This window comes from Bos grunniens, chromosome 6, assembly GCF_055505025.1.
Source record: "Bos grunniens cultivar Pamir isolate PY7600 chromosome 6, Bosgru_T2T1.0, whole genome shotgun sequence".
Taxonomy (NCBI): Eukaryota; Metazoa; Chordata; class Mammalia; order Artiodactyla; family Bovidae; genus Bos; species Bos grunniens.
Genome location: NC_141170.1, coordinates 82,016,630 through 82,034,727, shown reverse-complemented (window position 1 = coordinate 82,034,727; position 18,098 = coordinate 82,016,630). Strand labels below are relative to the sequence as shown.

The 18,098-nt window shown below is 41.8% G+C and overlaps 1 protein-coding gene across 11 annotated transcripts in view; it reads left to right on the top strand.

Moving 5' to 3' along the window:
• Window positions 1-320: 320 nt before the first annotated feature.
• ABCG2 (ATP binding cassette subfamily G member 2 (JR blood group)) overlaps window positions 321-18,098 on the top strand; it is a 137,774-nt gene continuing 119,996 nt past the window's right edge. For 5 of the 11 annotated variants that reach the window (XM_086406372.1, XM_086406392.1, XM_086406385.1 and 2 more), the window contains exons 1-2: window positions 937-1,199; window positions 1,816-1,927. The gene's annotated coding sequence lies outside the window, so the exon portion shown is untranslated. Of the gene's footprint in view, window positions 521-936; window positions 1,200-1,815; window positions 1,928-18,098 lie in introns of those variants that run through there. The other 6 variants (XM_086406376.1, XM_086406394.1, XM_086406388.1 and 3 more) reach the window with 2 other exon arrangements.

Genomic DNA, 18,098 nt, shown 5'->3' with positions numbered 1-18,098 from the left:
TAACCAGTGAAGTCACTGAACCTTGTTCACAAATTAAGGGTAGATTCTTTCAAGGACCAGGTGACTAGGAGGCAAGCGACCAAAGGCAGGACTGGTTACATATTTCGTGACAGTGTTGGTCGCTCAGTCGTGTCCGACTCTGCAATCCCATGGGCTATAGCCTTTCAGGCTCCTCTGTCCAAGGGATTCTTCAAGCAAGAATACTGGAGTGGGTTGCCATACCCTCCGCCAGGGAATCTTCCCCACCCAGGGACTGAACCTAGGTCTCTCGCATTGTAGGCAGATTCTTTACCATCTGAGTCACCAGCTGGGTCCTGTGCAGCTGTACAGGTCCTACCCCCGCCGTATCCGGAGGGGAAATACTTTCAAAGCAAACGCGGCAAGTTAATGCAGAGCACGGGAAAAAGTAGGGCGCCCATTCACTGCATCTCAAGGCCTTCCAGCACTGAACAAGTAGCACTGTGGGTGGTGCCTGGCCCCAGGTGGTGACTAAGGCTGCTGCCTCGGATTCCCCAACCAGGTACACCCGGAGCAGCTCGCATCCTGGCTTCAGAGGCAGGGAGGAGAATAGCGGTGTGGGGCGCTCTGCTCACTCTCAGGAAGGGGGCGAGAGGCTGCGCCCAGACCCTGTAACCCCCGCCCCGCGCCCCTCCATCCCCCGCCCGGAGCCCCTGTATCCCCGGCCCGGCGCCCCTCCGGCCCCCGCTCCACTGGTCTAGCGGCTGCGCCTCGGGAGGGCCTGGCGGAGCCCCGGACCTGCGCCAGAAAACGGTCCGAACAGCTAGCTGCCCTTCCGGTCCTCCTTTTCCGCTTTGTTTCTTCTCGGTTTCCATCCACCCTAAGTCCTTTTCTCCTCTCCTCTCCCCGCCCCGCGGTGTCAATCTCCCCGGATTGACAGAGAACGTAGCCTAAATACCAAAGCTGAGAGAATCGCGCGCGGAGGCGCTCGCTGGTCCCGCCTCCTGCCGGCTTTCTTTTCTCTGTGCGCCCCGGGTGGGCTTGGCGGAACTGGCCTCTGCACCCCGACATCCTCCAGCGACTGCCGGGGGGCCGACTGTTTGGAAAGAGGATGGGGCTGGTGGCGGCGGGGAAGCGCTCATCTGCCCGGGAAAATAGCTGGAGAGGAGTGCGGGATGAGAGCTATGCCCCTGATAGTGTCCCCGCAACCAGCGAGACCCTGTAGTTCCTCGGTCCTGGAGGTATGTTCTGGGCAGCACAACACAGCAACTGCTATGTATTAACTGTCTTTGCAGATAATACTGAAGAGATGAAAGGACTTGTCTGAGGTTTCAGACAAATCCTCATCCCCAGGAACTGCCCTGTTCCTAGCTCTTGCTTAAATGGTGGGCATGAGTGGCTATGTGTGTCCAAACTGACACATTTTTGCTGTTTGGATGGCAGGATCCTGAAGAGAACCATTCCTTAGCTAGTCAGAGACCAAAGTCTATACTAAAGGAAGGATCAGCTCTCTAACTGTATAATGGGAGGAGCTGGTTTTGAGAGATTGTGTCAGCTGGCATGGCCATTTCTAGATAATACACACACTTTTGACTTTGGAGAGAGGAGATACTTCCCCAGAGTGTGACAGGCAAATGGAGGGAACAGCTGCCTCTGCCGTGTGTGTGTGTGTGTGTGTGTGTGTGTGTCCTCAGTCGCCTCTGACTCTTTAACACCCCATGGATTGTAGCCTACCAGGGTTCTCTGCCCATGGAATTTTCCAGGCAAGGATACTGGCATGGGTTGCCATTTCCTTCTCCAGGGGATCTTCCAGCCTAGGGATAGAACCCTCATCTCCTGCGTCTCTTGCATTGGCAGGTGGATTCTTTACCACCGCACCACCTGGGAAGCCGCCTCCACCCTATGAGAGTCTCAGTTCCAACCCATGGCTTGTTTGATAGGACTTCTGCACAGGCCTAAACTCCTGCAGGTAACAAAATACAAAAAGTTACAGCCTAAGGGTGCAGCTAGGGATTAAAACACAGCCCTATTACTGCAAATTTTTCCACAACAGAAGTCAGGTAAGGTTAATAAGCACTTATATATTAAGAATTAGGTGGGAAAATATTTCAGAAGGAACTGAGAATGCTGAAGTTGTTCATTGAAAGCCAGGAGGAATAATCGGGAAATGTGTCAGGCTCCCTCTGTCCATTCTCCACATGCTGATCACCACACACACATGTTTACATTCTTTCAATCTCACCTCCCAGATAATGTAAAACACTTTAGCATTGCATAAAAAAAAAAAAAAAAAAAAAACAAACCTTCCTTCCTGGTCTGTTCCCTGCCTCTACTCCCTTGTCATTTTTTCTAACTTTCCTTCTTGAACTTTATCCCAGCCTGTGTACGTTCTTCTCTCTCCCTGTAACACAATCCCACTTCTTTCCCAGGTAAACTTCAAGTTCAGATGTCATGTCCCATCGGATGTTTTATTCTGCCATTCTTTCAGTCTAAATGTCCCTTCCATTTAGTCCTCTGCCATCCAATATTTACTTCTATTCTAACACCTGTTACCCTGTGTCAGAACTCTTTGTTTCCTTCCCTTTCTTCACCATTAGGGTGAATTCTTTGAGGGCAGGGGCTAGGTCTCTTTCCTAAATAATCCTAACAGCACAGTAGGCATTTGGTAAAGTTTGGAATGCATGAATGACATGCTTAAAATAGAGAAGTTATTATCTCATTCCTGAACCTTATCTTAGTGCTTGAGTGTACACCCTTCCAAAATGATGAATCATGGAAAGAATAAAAATGCACTGTGTTACTAAGAAATGAAGCCTTAAGGTTTCTAAAATTACAACCAAAGTGGGCAGGTGGGCCCAGCACCATTGTATGAAGATCTTATTCAGTCAGTTCTAGCAAGCTAGGATGGCACGGCTGAGGAAGTACGACAGTGGTACTTGAAGTAAGAAACAATGATAATGTAAGAATATCCAAGTCTAAGGGTTTTTGTAGGTCCTGAAACATCTTTACACTGTGATATTTCCCTGATGCTAAACATAGGAACTAAAAAGCCTCTTGATGAGGGTGAAAGAGGAGAGTGAAAAAGCTGGCTTAAAACTCAACATTCAGAAAACTAAGATCAAAAACAAACAAACAAAGATCATTGAATCTGGTTCCATCACTTCATGGCAGATTGATGGGGAAAAAGTGGAAACAGTGACAGATTTTATTTTCTTGGGCTCCAAAATCACTGCATATGATGACAGCAGTCATGAAATTAAAGGCACTTGCTCCTTGGAAGAAAAACGATGGCAAATCTAGACAATATATTCAAAAGCAGAGACATCACTTTGATGAGGGTAAGAGGAGGAAGGTGTGGCAGAGGATGAGATGGCTGGATGACATCACCAACTTAATGGACATGAGTTTGAACAAACTCCGGGAGATAATGAAGGACAGGGAAGCCTGGAGTGCTGCAGTTAATGGGTCACAGAGTCAGACATGACTTAGCGACTGAACGACAATAAAACATAATGAGAAGCTTGTCTACTGCCAAAGCCTAAAACCAAGTTCATTGAAGAGAATCCCTGCCTCAAGGTTTCAATCTGGAAAGTCAGAGAACAGTAGAATTTGGTTTTCTAATAGTAAACCTCTTATTTTCAAGGTCACACAGTTTATTAGGTGTTAATCCAGAAATTGTTCCAAGCTGTACCCCATGGGGCTTCCCCAGTGGCTCAGCGGGTAAAGACTCCTGCAATGCAGGAGACACAAGAGAGGGGGGTTCGATCCCTGAGTTGGGAAGATCCCCTGGAGGAGGGCATGGCAACCCACTCCAGTATTCCTGCCTGGAGAATCCGATGGACAGAGGATCCTGGCGGGCTACAGTCCATATGGTCACAAAAGAGTCAGACATGACTGAAGTGACTGAGTGTATACCCGTAGGTCACTGTGCAGTTTTTGAGGACAGGGCCTATGTGGTTTTACTCAGTCATGCACACACACAGCACCTGTTGCAGACCTGCCACAGCGGGCACTCAGCTTGCTGAATGAAGGAAGAAATGAATAAATGTGCTCTACCATAGGGGTGTAGATGAGAGGGAAAGGCACTGTCATTTCTCCAAAGATGGAAGGCTTTAGAATCTGGGGGAAAATAAATATTTACTTTGAAAATAAACTTATCAAAGTAAAGGCAAAAAACTATTTTAGATGTCACCAAGATCTATGTTAAGTTGCTGAATCAGTTGTTACTATTTCAGAGGATGATGGAAACTTATCTTCTGAAATGTTGGCTTGTCTGCGTAAGAGGGGTCAAAGCAAAATGGTCCAGTCTGGAGTTTCCTGAATCCTGACCTCCTTACCTGAAAAACTGAGCAGTTATTTGGCCCAGTTATTTAACAGATGACTCAGTTTTGTCATTTGTAAAATGGGGATGATTATACCACATGGGTTGTTGAGAGACATTAAATAGTTAATACACAACCTATGAAGTAATTTGTATCCCATTTTCTGCCACTATTTCCTATTTCTCTAGGTGTCATTTTGCCTTTCACTGTGGCATAAAACATCTCTGTTTTTTCTCGGTCCACTTCTGTGCTTTTTTCCCTCTCACTACCTTTCTGCTTTTTTCTTTTTTACTATCTCTCTCCCTAACCAAATTCTTCTTTTTTTTTTTTTTCCTTTGGCCATATGAGGAATGTTAGTTCCCTGACCAGGGATGCATTCCTCTCCCTATGCAGTGGAAGCACAGGATCTTAACCACCAGATGGCCAGGAAAGTGCCAATTTCTTCTTAACATTCTCATAGTTTTTCCTCACTCACTTAAAAAAATTACTGACGGCTATGAACTTCAGTAAGCTTATAGAATAAGAAAGTTAATAATGACTATTAAAACACTATTTTCTTTTCCCCAAACTGATTTCTCATCTCTGCCGTACTTATGCATACTTTTTTTGTATTTGAAAATCAGTGAATACGTTCATGCTAATTTAGCTCTGATTTTCTTCACTTAATATAACTTTATACTGAAAGGGTCAGGATACGTCCTTCCCCAATATGCCACTTTGGCATGAGGATTAATTTGAGCTGAATGCAATTAAGAATCAACAGATACAGAAAGAAGCCTTCTCAGCATTTCCCTTATCTTATTAAAAAGCAGAAACTTTTGAGAAACGAGGCTGTCATAAATTCCCTCTTCAGGATGGGCTTATTCCTAGGAGAGAGATAAAAGTAAATATACTGTAAATCTCTCTGGGAGTTTCATGGCCATGAAGACAGAAAAGACCACTTGCATTTTCACAAACAAATATTATATCAAACTTTATCTCCAGTTTATTCTCCTAAAAATCCATTTGTCTTTCCTACAGAAACTCACTTGTTCTTTCCATAGAAGATTTTTCTGCATTTCCTTTCTTCCCCTACTAAGTTAGGTACATAAGCTTCTATCTTTAACCAGTGAGCTACTAGCTATTTCCGTATGAATAAGCCCTTTTTTCCTCCTTTTGTCTTTTGTCAGCTTAATTCAGAGGTCCCCAGGGAGGAAACCTAAGAGGGCAGAGCAAACATTTTTCCTCCCATATGCCATGATCAGTGTAGACCATACGGTTGTTATTAATTTTTATGACTGTGGTTCATATACCGCAGTTTGTCACATTCCTCTCTCATGGGGCACATTGATTGATTCTGATTTTTTTACTCTTTAAATATATCCTTCCTTTATGACACTTTCCCTTGCCTTCTCTACTTCATAGATATATACAAACATACACATGTGTAATTATGTAAATATATAAAATTTGCTGCATTTGTTGTCTAAATCTTCAGTTTTTGAGTCATCAGGCAGTGCTTCCCTCTTGAGAGTCTCTCTTTATAGAGGTGATCAAGGCACCAGTCATAAACTATTGTACCTAGATTTCTTAAACTCTAAATATTTATTAACAACCATACCAACATGGGAGGCAATAAAGAGAGGTGGGGTTGGTTGGTTCAGTAAAAATGATTGCGTTGATTTGAGTCCCTCTTCTCTCCTAGAGTTTCTTGTGCTGCCGGTTCAGTACATAAAAAACATGTATGAAGAATTTACAAGAAAAATCTGTCAGAATTACTGCTTTTCTGCTGTGGTGTTTGGCTTTAAAATTTTTTAAAGCACCATGGAAGCAGATTTGGTGTTTCAAAGTTCTGCCACAAGAGTGATTTTAAGTAATGTTCATAGCCTCTGTTTATATTATCGTATGGTTTATAATTATGACTGTAAGTCTCAGTTAAATGATTACCATGTGAACAGCACCATACTGTGGGACTACAAAACCTAAGATGTGGTCTTTAACTCTGGAGGACCTTATAATTGCAAAGTGAGATGCCGAGGACCAGCCCCGGCTGAACCAGGGTATTCGAAGGAGAGACGGCGTAGGCGAAGATCAGGAAACAATTGCTTAATTAAACGTTAATTAAGGATATAAAGAGTAATAGAATGAGGATAGCTCAGTAGGAAAATTCAGTGGAGAAAAGAGGCTGAGATAAGGATAGCTCAGTGAGGAAATTCAGCGTAGAAAAGAGGCTGAATAATTCAGCCAGAAGGTAAGAGAAAGAACGACATGGTGAGACCAAGTTTCGGTGAACAAGGCCCACACTTTATTTTTCAAAGTAGTTTTTATACCTTAAGTTATGCACAGAGGATAATGGGGGAAGGGGTAGAGTCAGGCAGCAAGCCAGGCTTTCTTCCTGCAAACTTAGCATATGCAAAAGTTAGGTGATTTGCATCATCTTCTGGCCCGGAGGCCTGTTAACATTTTAAGACCTTTTCTTCAGAAAACTTATTTTTCTCTAAAGGTGATTGGTCAGGAGCCACCCTCCAAAAGCATTAGATAAAGTTGCATTCCTACAGAGCAAAGGTGTGGTGGGCTATAACAAGAAAAAGAATTAACTCAAGGGTCCCAGGTTACAAACATTAAAGCTACTATTTACACCAATTATATTAATCAATACACTGCCAGGGACACAGCAGGTAAGGGATATGGAAACTTAGCAGCAAACATTGGCCCAACAAGTGAAAATCCCTTCACCAATACAATTTCTAATCAATCTTTTAACTACTCAAAAGAATCTGTGTTTAGACAGTTTAGGACATCTCCTGCCTCTCACAGTTGGGAGGCTCCGAACAATCACATGAGGCCGGAAAAACCTATTCAGGCAGGCTAGAGGATTTCCAAAGGAGTTTGTAGGTTAAACACTGTCACACCCAGGAATTATTAACTGGAGCTGTAAGCTAACTTTTTTCAGAGAGGTAGTGGGGGACAGCCCCCCGTAAAGTCAGAGGTGTAGGTGAAAGCACAAAGCAGAAAGTAGGCAGACTCTGGTTTTGGGGGTAGATTGCTCAAGAATTTCCAGGGAGACTCCTGAGGCTTGATCCCGCCTTTGCGTATGCCAAGCCTCCTTCCTCATGACCTTTGTCATGGGTGGAGTTCCTCACGCTGGCTACCTGCAGTGATAGAATTCCAGTTGAGCTATTCCAGATCCTGAAAAGTGCTGCACTCAATATGCAATATGCACTCAATATGCAATATGCCGGCTCCCGGCATCTCCCCCTTTTTTATTTCTTAAAACAGCCAGATGCAGCTCAGTCGCGAGCTTTTGAATGTTCTGCCGAAGAATCCTGACAATACAAGGAAGAATGATTATGAGAAGCAAAACTAGAACTAAAGATATTAGACAGAATGTTTTTTCCAGAAATAAAGTTAGAGAAGGTGAGAAAAAAGTCATTAGCTGCTCCAGCGGTGGTAAAATCCAGTCGACAGTGTTCCAGGGCCTGTATTTGATTATGAACTTTCCCTAAGTCCAGGCCAATGTCAGAGCTGTTCCAAACACCTGAGATACGATTTTTGATTTTTTCCCCTTCATAATCTGTCTCGTTTACCTTTAAAGATGTCACGCATATCCACCGGTAATCAGAGTGGCAAGACAGAGCCATTTTCACTTTTAAAGCCTGTAACTCAGTCCCAATATGCATTATTGCCTCTTCTAAGGCCTCTACTCTCATCTCCAATTTTCTATCTATAACTTTCTGTGTTGCTAGAGTTAAAGAAACATTTTTAGACATGGTATCAACATATTGGGCAGTATGCACTTGTTGAGTCAATGATATTGCTGCCACAGTAACAGAAGTAATTGCTGCTATTAAAGTTGATATTCCTAAAATAAGTAAAGCCCACAAATCGTCGTGATCACATTAAATCTTGTAGTTGTTGTAACATAGCAAGACTATAGTTAACATATCAATAAGTGGTTACATCATAAGATAAGGTGGACATTGTAACACTATAAAGGAGCAAACATTATATTGAGGGTTTAAACAAGATGAGAGCACGCATTGTTCACAAGTCACTACATTGGGTCCACCAGTGAAAGTCACATGTACATTAAGTTTTCCAGAATCATTGGTAAAGAGAAAAACATAAGGAGAGGGTAGACAAGCCAAAACAGAGTAAGTAGAATTATTTTCTGGTTGGAGTTCGCGCTGCAGCAGCCCTGTCGGTCCCGCCGGGATCTCGATGTTTATCTTGCCTCCCCTTCAGGCGGGCTCCTCTTTTGTGATCGAAGCAATGGGGGAACTGGATGTCTGGGGGTCTGCAACATGGCGAATCAACCTGTCCTGGATCTAAATTGGAGAATCTGCATCCTGTGGAAAAATACAAGCACATCCTCTACCGCTAGTTAATAATGGGTCAGGACCCTTCCATTGTCCTGAGAGGAGGTCCTTCCATTTGACTAATGGTTTTGCATTTAATTGCTCCAGGCACCAATGACGAAGCATTGCAGTAGTTCCAGCCAGATCAGTATTTAGAATATTTATTACGAAAAGAGCATGTTGCAAGATTTGATGGGGAGAACTATACTTAAACTCCCCTTCTTTTAGTTTTTGAATTTGGATTTTTAATGTTTGATGCGCTCTTTCAACAATGGCCTGTCCCTGGGGATTATAAGGGATGACAGTATTATGTTTAATTTGAAACTTTATACAAAATTCCTGAAAAGACTTAGACGCAGGAGCATTGTCAGTTTTCAGAGCTTTTAGCAGGCTCAAATATGAAAAACAAGTAAAGAGATGTTGTATTACATCTTTAATTGCTTCCCCTGTATGAGCAGTTGCAATAATAACATGAGAAAAGGTGTCTACAGTTAAAGAACAAAGGACAGTTTTCCAAATGAAGAGACATGAGTTACATCCATTTGTCAGAGTACGTTAGGTTTGAGACCGCGAGTATTAACTCCCATAGGTAGACTATTATAAACAGTGGGGCAATATAAGCAAGAACGAACTATCTCTCGAGCAGTCTCTCTGGGAATTTGGAATTGATATCTTAAGGCAGTAGCATATTGATGATAAAGTAAGTGAGAGGCTCTGGCCTCCTCAATCACAGTAGCCACTGTATTTCAGGTTAACAAGTCAGCCAAATCATTAAAGGCATTTTAAGGGCCGGGCAATCCGGAATGAGCCCGAATGTGTCCAATGAAAAATATTTTATTTCTTTTCCAAATTTGTTGCTGTAATTTAGTTAATAAATTAAATATGGTAGTTTTATTTTCAGACAAAACCGCAGTTTTAATATGTGGAAACAACCCGACAATATACTGAGAATCAGAATAAAGGTTAAATTCCTCATCTGCAAACATAGCAAAAGCCTCTATGACTGCTATTTCAGCGCTTTGAGCTGAAGTTTCCTGTGTTTTTAAAACCTTTTGGTGATTTTTAGTAACTATGGAGGCTTTACCGTTTGCTGACCCATCAGTAAAAACTATCTGAGCATTTAGAATAGGAGATTGTTTACATCTGACAGGAAAAATAACTGGATGTCTGGATATAAAATTCAGCAAAACATGTGAAGGTAAATGATGCAAAAATTTTGACCAAAATAGTTTCCTATAGCAATCTGCCAATTTTCAAACATTAGAAGAGCATCAAGTTGTTCCTTATTATATGGAATTACAATTTCTGATGGCTCTTTACCAAATAATTCAATGTTCCGCTTTTTTCCTTTAATATCAAAGTATCTATCAATCCCGGATAAGAAGCCACTACATTTTTAGTTTGAGTGGGAAGATGGACCCACTCTAGGGGGCCGTTTTGCTATAAAACCAATTTTTTGTCTGGCCACCCCAATTACACCTATGGGGGTTTTACGGCAAAGGAATTATCAAGCAGTTGTCAATTTAATTTTTAAAATTTACATTTTAACAATGTAAATTTAGAGATATGTTAATTTAGGTCTAATGTTTAGTTTAGGTCTCTATAAATTTAAATAATAAATGTATAACCTCCTTATCTCATTTTGATATACAGATATACCTAAATGCAAAATGTATGTATATATGGCAACAAGTATAGACTTATTGACATAATATACTTGAATTAATCTTTATAATTAATGTTAATTAATATATATTACAGCAATACAACACGTACACAGCTAATACCAACCAACACAAACCAATGTACTGAAACAATACATGTCACACATATATAATTATACAGTATACAGAACATATATCATCACAGCACATCAATCCATACCAATTAATATCAGCCACACACATTATATTACTGCAATATGCATATATAGTATACATACTAATTTATATACAAATTAAGTATAGATCTATAAATAGAATTAGGTATACCTTTATTATATTTTATTTATACCCATATCTAATTAGGCAAACTGTAATTAGGCAAATATATTTATATTACATATTTATAACAATATATAAAGTATTGTTAATTGTACCTCCTGTTGATAACTAAGAAATTGAGAAAACCCTTCTCTGAGTATCTCCTATTTGAGACAGCACGTCTCTCCCCCATAGGGTAAAGGGCAGCGTAGGAACTACATAGGGTTGGAAAGTTCCACAGGTATCCTCAAACTGCCAATCTAACATTTTTGAGCTTTTAACTACTGTGGGGGCTTGAGGGCAAGTGAAACAAAATCTGACCCCTGAAATCTATCAGGGCAACTTGCCAATCATCACTACTTTGTAAAAGACTTGCAGTTGATCCTTATTGAGTGAAATTATTATATTTGCTACTTCTTTTCTAAAAAGTTCTACACTTCTTTTTTCCTCTTTTTATAATTAATTGTGCCACCAAGTTGGGATAAGATAAAACTATTTTTCTTGGGGTCACTGGTAGATGGAACCAATGGGCCTTTTTGTCACAATCACCCTGTAGGTGTATGTTTTATGGCAAGAATAATTTAATCTCATCTTTTGGTAATATTAATCCTAATTAACTGATCATTTAAAGTCTCATCTACTTTAACAAGAGCCAACTCTGTCTCACTAGTCAACTTAGAACTGGAATTAGGGTCACTTTTTAAGCAATTAAACAAAGGCTTTAAATCTGCAGTAGTCAGTTTTAAATGTGGGCATATCCAATTAATGTCCCCTAATAATTTTTGGAAATCATTTAAAGTTAGTAAACAATCTCTCCGCAGCCTCAAAGGGGCATTACCAGTTTTTAAAAGTTTTGGCAGACCTAAATATGAGAAGCAAGTAAAGAGGTGTTGCACAACATGTTTATAAGCTTCTCCAGTTATCGTTTTGTAACCTAAATCTGGTCTATAGCTTTTTAGATGACAAGCAACCATCTAATATTTGCTTGAATACTTCCAGCAACGGGGAACTCACTACTCTTCAAGGTTTTAAACTCTCCCTCACCTTTTTCTCTACAGCATTCCCAACCCGCATATCACTTTTTCTAATCTCAACTCATTTTCAGTAGTATGTGTTGGCCAGGAGCTGGGTCAGTCTTCCCCAGCAATGTTAAGAGACGTCTGTTCCTGTGTCTAATAGCCCTGACAGTTTATTTTCTTGAATTAAAAGATCTTTTAAAGGCCTTGGAGCTGTACTTTCCTGCACCCAAAAGGCTAGATCACTAGATCTAAATACTCTGTGGCTCTTAGCTTGAGAAGTCAAGTTTTTTCCTGCCTGATAAGGTAAAAGCAAAAACTGTGTTATTCTTTGACCTTTATTAATTTGCACAGTTTTGGTAAGCGGCGAGATCAAAACTATAATTTCTCCAATATAATCAGAATCTACCACACCATATACCACCGAAATTTCTTGAAAAGAAAGCGAGCTACACCCTAGCACAAGTCCTATAATGCCCTCAAGAAGAGGGGCCAGCCACTCCCCTTGGAATCGGAGCAACCGGCATATCAGGGGTTAATATTGTTGCTATATCCCTTTACCGTCCGCTTTTTTCTTAGCCTGGGTGAAGGAGCACTGCATATTGTGCACGCAGTCTGTTTTAAAATCTCCACTGTTCAAAAACCTTCTTATCTTCCTCAGGCTTAGGCAACACTTTGAGAGGCTTTGGGGGCAAAGTGGGGAACTCTTGGGCCCTGGAAGGCGCAAACGGAGGCGGCAGCAATGGCCTTAAATCAGAAAGTGGTGGATAAGTTGTTTTTTTTTTTTTAAGGTTTGCGCAGAGGGGGTGGGGGGGAGGGGGAGCTCGCCAGGGCACCTGGTCACAGCGTCTCTTACAGTCTCTCTCTTCCTCTCTTCCTGCTTTTCTCACTTTTTTCTCCCCCTTCATTTTTCGCTACCCTTCTCTTTCCTTCGTTTCTTTCCCTTTACCCTCTTTCTCTCTTTTTCTTCCCTCCTCCCTCTCTTTCTCTCTGTATCTCTTTTTCTAACTTCCTTTCTTCCTTTCTCAATCTTGCTGCATTCCCTGATTCCTTCCTTCTCTGTTCCTCCTTTTCACTCTTTAGCTTTTTCTCTATCTTTAGATCTTTCTCTATTTTTTCTTTTTTTTTTTTACTTTTTTTTTTTTTCTCTTTTTATTTATTTATTTATTTTTGCTTGGGTGAGGCCCCCCTGAGGGGGTTTTCTTCAAGGAGCAGGCTCTGTATATTGTGTATTTTTTTTTAAAAAAAGCTCCTTTGTTTAAAAGAAATCTTTTTTATCTTTTTCAGCTTTAGGCAATGCTCTGGGAGACTTTGGATGTAAACTGGGGAATTCTTAGGCCCTGGGAGGTGCAAGCGGAGGTGGAGTAGTCACCTTAAATCAGAAATTGTTGGATAAATTTTTAAAGGTTTGTGTAGAGGGGGAGGGGGCTCGCCAGGGCGCCCGGCCGCAGCGTCCTGTAAGCCCTCTCCTTCCTCCGAAGGTAGAGCACAGTCTCCCTCCTTTTCTTCGTCAATGGCAGAAAATATGATCTGCGCAGAAGGTGGAGACCCACTACCATCCACCGCTATAGCCTCTCCCATAGACTATCCCACAGCCTCATGACGAGGGTCCAGAACATTTTTAATCATATTTATAGGATAAGTTTTAGTTGTTTTTTACCTTCACCCAAGTATCTAAATTAACAGTAGCCTCTTTAACAGTTTCAAGATTACTTGTGTAAAGAGTTGCCATTCTTAGTTTCAGTGTTACCCATGTCAGAAAATTAAGTATAATAGAAGATAAAGCTTTTAGCTTTTAAAAGATCAGGCTCTTCTTTGGCCTTTTAACTTCAGAAACCGTTTTCTCTCTCTAAGTCTAACTCTTTTAACACTTTCAACACTTCCCACTCCTCTCGCCCTGTCTATCCTACAGGGGGGTCCGCGGCACCCTTGAGTGGGGTCCTAGCCGTCCCGAACCCTGGAAGAACAATAGGGCTGGTGACCCAGATTGTCCCGGGGGAGGAACAGTAGGCTGATGGCCCAAACTGTTCCGAGGGAGGAGCAGTAGGGCTGGTGACCCAAACTGCTCCGTGGGGGAACAAGAGGGCTGGTCACCCAGTTGTTCCGAGAACGGGGAGCAATAGGGCTGATGGCTCTGATTGCTTTGGGGAGCTTACCTTCGAAAGTCCCTGTTTCGGGCGCCACCTGCCGGGGACCAGCCCCGGCTGAACCAGGGTATTCGAAGGAGAGACGGCGTAGGCGAAGATCAGGAAACAATTGCTTAATTAAACGTTAATTAAGGATATAAAGAGTAATAGAATGAGGATAGCTCAGTAGGAAAATTCAGTGGAGAAAAGAGGCTGAGATAAGGATAGCTCAGTGAGGAAATTCAGCGTAGAAAAGAGGCTGAATAATTCAGCCAGAAGGTAAGAGAAAGAACGACATGGTGAGACCAAGTTTCGGTGAACAAGGCCCACACTTTATTTTTCAAAGTAGTTTTTATACCTTAAGTTATGCACAGAGGATAATGGGGGAAGGGGTAGAGTCAGGCAGCAAGCCAGGCTTTCTTCCTGCAAACTTAGCATATGCAAAAGTTAGGTGATTTGCATCATCTTCTGGCCCGGAGGCCTGTTAACATTTTAAGACCTTTTCTTCAGAAAACTTATTTTTCTCTAAAGGTGATTGGTCAGGAGCCACCCTCCAAAAGCATTAGATAAAGTTGCATTCCTACAGAGCAAAGGTGTGGTGGGCTATAACAAGAAAAAGAATTAACTCAAGGGTCCCAGGTTACAAACATTAAAGCTACTATTTACACCAATTATATTAATCAATACACTGCCAGGGACACAGCAGGTAAGGGATATGGAAACTTAGCAGCAAACATTGGCCCAACAAGTGAAAATCCCTTCACCAATACAATTTCGAATCAATCTTTTAACTACTCAAAAGAATCTGTGTTTAGACAGTTTAGGACATCTCCTGCCTCTCACAGTTGGGAGGCTCCGAACAATCACATGAGGCCGGAAAAACCTATTCAGGCAGGCTAGAGGATTTCCAAAGGAGTTTGTAGGTTAAACACTGTCACACCCAGGAATTATTAACTGGAGCTGTAAGCTAACTTTTTTCAGAGAGGTAGTGGGGGACAGCCCCCCGTAAAGTCAGAGGTGTAGGTGAAAGCACAAAGCAGAAAGTAGGCAGACTCTGGTTTTGGGGGTAGATTGCTCAAGAATTTCCAGGGAGACTCCTGAGGCTTGATCCCGCCTTTGCGTATGCCAAGCCTCCTTCCTCATGACCTTTGTCATGGGTGGAGTTCCTCACGCTGGCTACCTGCAGTGATAGAATTCCAGTTGAGCTATTCCAGATCCTGAAAAGTGCTGCACTCAATATGCAATATGCACTCAATATGCAATATGCCGGCTCCCGGCAGTGAGAAACACAAACTATGAGTTCTGAGGTACTTGTACATAGTAGTCATTGACAGTCTTGATAATAAAAGTATGCAGCATAGGATTTTTGACTCTATAAACAATACTGTCTTGAGTTTGCTTCTAAACCTTAAAGAAAATTTGGAGCAACTTTTCCATACCCTGGAACAAAGGAATAGATCATCATAAATTTGCATGGATGGATTCTGGAGAATTCTGAAGACTCCATCATAAACCAACACAGGTTGGAAAACGAAACAAGTTTTGCATAATATCAAAGGTCCTTCCACCATTTTCAAATAACTGACCTAAGCACTGCTGTCTGTTACAGCCTCTCAGAGCACTGAGGAATGGTTAAAGTCCAGGGAAAAACAAGACTGCAAAAATATTTGCCTGGGGACCATCTTCTTGAACTCCCCACCTCGATAATTTGGATTAGCTTCCTCCCTATTCCATGCCATGGATTCTGATTAGAAAAAAGTCTTCTCTAGTTGAAGGACTTCATTGTTCTTTGAGTTAGAGGATGAGGCTGGCTGTTTGAAACCTTTCTCACTTTTCCTATTCCAAAGTGTTCAGTATCTACTCAAACAAAATTGGGAATTAAACTCTATGTACATTTAAGGGATATACGTATTTGTGAAAGATAAAGGAGGCCTCCAAGAATTAGATAGGATTTTTACTACACCTCTTCACCTGGACACAATGCTTCCTTTATAAGAAATAAGGGATAGTCAGCGGTTCTTTGCCTTTGTAAAGAAATAGCTAGGGATTTCACAGAAGTTCCTAGGAATGATTAGCTTATTCCCAGTTGCTTGGAAAATAGGTGATCCAGGACAAGATAATATGCATTGTTAGATAGTGTGCCCAAGTCAATAGAAGGGATTCCATTCAAAAAGCTGCCTTCCCGTATATTTTATCTTATTTAATAACTTTAAACCAAAGATGTTCAAATCTTATTTCACAGAACCCAGTGAGTCCTTAAACATTTTGTTCTGACTTTTTGTTTGTGGATTGGTGGATATCTTTTATTTTAAAAATACACAAATATATTTTTGTGACAATTTGTGAATTGATTAATCTATTTTATCAAGTTCCTACTGGTATACTAGGTACAATCCTAGGAACTAAGGCTCTGTCAATGAACAAAGCAATAAACATTCATACCCCCATAGAGCTTATATTCTAATGGAATCAGAAATACAGATATAATAAGTAAGGAAATTACATAATATGTTAGAAGGTAATAAGTGCTAGTAACAAAAATAAGATATGGCAGATCAAGAATGCTAGTAGGAGGAATTGCAATTTTTAGTTGGTCAGGGTAGTCCTCATGAGAAGTTACCATTTGAGGAAAAACTTGAAGGAAGTGAAAGAATGAGCTAAATAGATGAATAGGGGAAGAATTGCCCAGAGCAGCTAGGGCACTGGCCAGGAAGTGGGTCAGTGTGTGTATATTTGAGCTATAACGGAGATATGTCTCGCTATATTACAATTAGTAAAGGGGAACGTCAGAGTAGGGGTGGAAGATACATATTGTAAAGGTGTTTGGCTTTTACTCTTAAGAGAAATAGGAAAATAGACGAATACACTGTGAGAAGTATTTGAACAATAGAGATATGTATTTTCAAAACAGTATCTCCACTTCCTAAACCTGTACTTCCCAGACATTGCTGCCATTTGGGGTCATATCTTTCTAAAGGCTTTTCTCCATGATTACATGCATAGATGGGTACAAATAGAAATACACAATTTTGTTTTGTGAGGATATGTGTGTGTGTCTCTGTCTACATGTGTGCATTTTAACATAAAAAAATAAGGTCACTCAGTTGTGTCTGACTCTTTGCGACCCCATGGAATATACAGTCCATGGAATTCTCCAGGCCAGAATACTGGAGTGGGTAGCCATTCCCTTCTCCAGGGGATCTTCCCAACCCAGGGACTGAACCCAGGTCTCCTGCATTGCAGGCGGATTCTTTACCAGCTGAGCCACCAGGGAAGCCCAGTGAACTTATATTCACTGGGGAGGTAGGAGACAGGGGACCTCTGGGTGGGACAGTTTCCCAGGTGGTGCAGTGGTAAAGAACCCACCTGCAATGCAGGAGACGCAGGACACGTGGATTCAATCCCTGGGTCAGGAAGATCCCCTGGAGAAGGAAATGGCAGCCCATTCCAGTATTCTTGCCTAGGAAAGCCCATGGAAAGAGGAGCCTGGCAGGCTGTTGTCCGTGAGGTGACAAAGAGTTAGCCACAACCGAGTGAGCACACACACAGGGCCAGATATCAGGTGTTTGTCAAGCAGAGTAAAATTCAAGCTTTGTTCTTACCCAGACACTTCAAGGACAAAGCTAGTGGCAAAAGCTGAGCTCTGCTAAAGTAAAGAGATAAGGTGCCCTCTCCTGAGGTCAAGGAAGACTTCCCTGTCTATACATGTACAGGAAGGCTTCTTGGGGGTCTAAAAAGGGAGGGGTCCCCACCCCATCAGTGTGGACATGCATCCATAGGCCTCTGCAGTGGGATCTATCTTAGAAAAATATTGTGCTCCGCAAGGACTCTCTTGGAGAGGGTCCTAGGACCAATCAGATGTGAAGAGAGAAACAAGATGATTGGTTAAATATATACAAAGACCCGGAAGGACCGCCCTATATAAGGGATTTGCAGCACCTTCTTACTGTGCTTCTCTTCGCTCAGGATGCCTGCCCTCCTCTCCGGGTGTGTATCTCTGCCTAGTTTCTGACTTCCTGCACTCCTCATGAGAGAGGATGCCCGGACCCTTTCTCTCTGGATGTGTATCTCTGCCCTGCTTTTGACATAAATTAACAATTTTTCAGTGTGCTTTCCCATACATTGTGTTGTATCTCTAATAATAAACTTTGCATGTGTTTTTACAGCTTTTGCCTTCTTGAAACAGTCTTGCTTTCAAATGAGGGAAAACCACAGGGCCATTTTGCTTCTAGCCTCTAGCCCCTGGCAATCTAATGGCTAGGATTCCTAGTTTTCATCCAGGTTACCCAGGTTCAATTCTTGGGCAGGGAACTAAGATCTCTCTTCAGGACCACTCACTGCTCTTCCTCCAAGATCA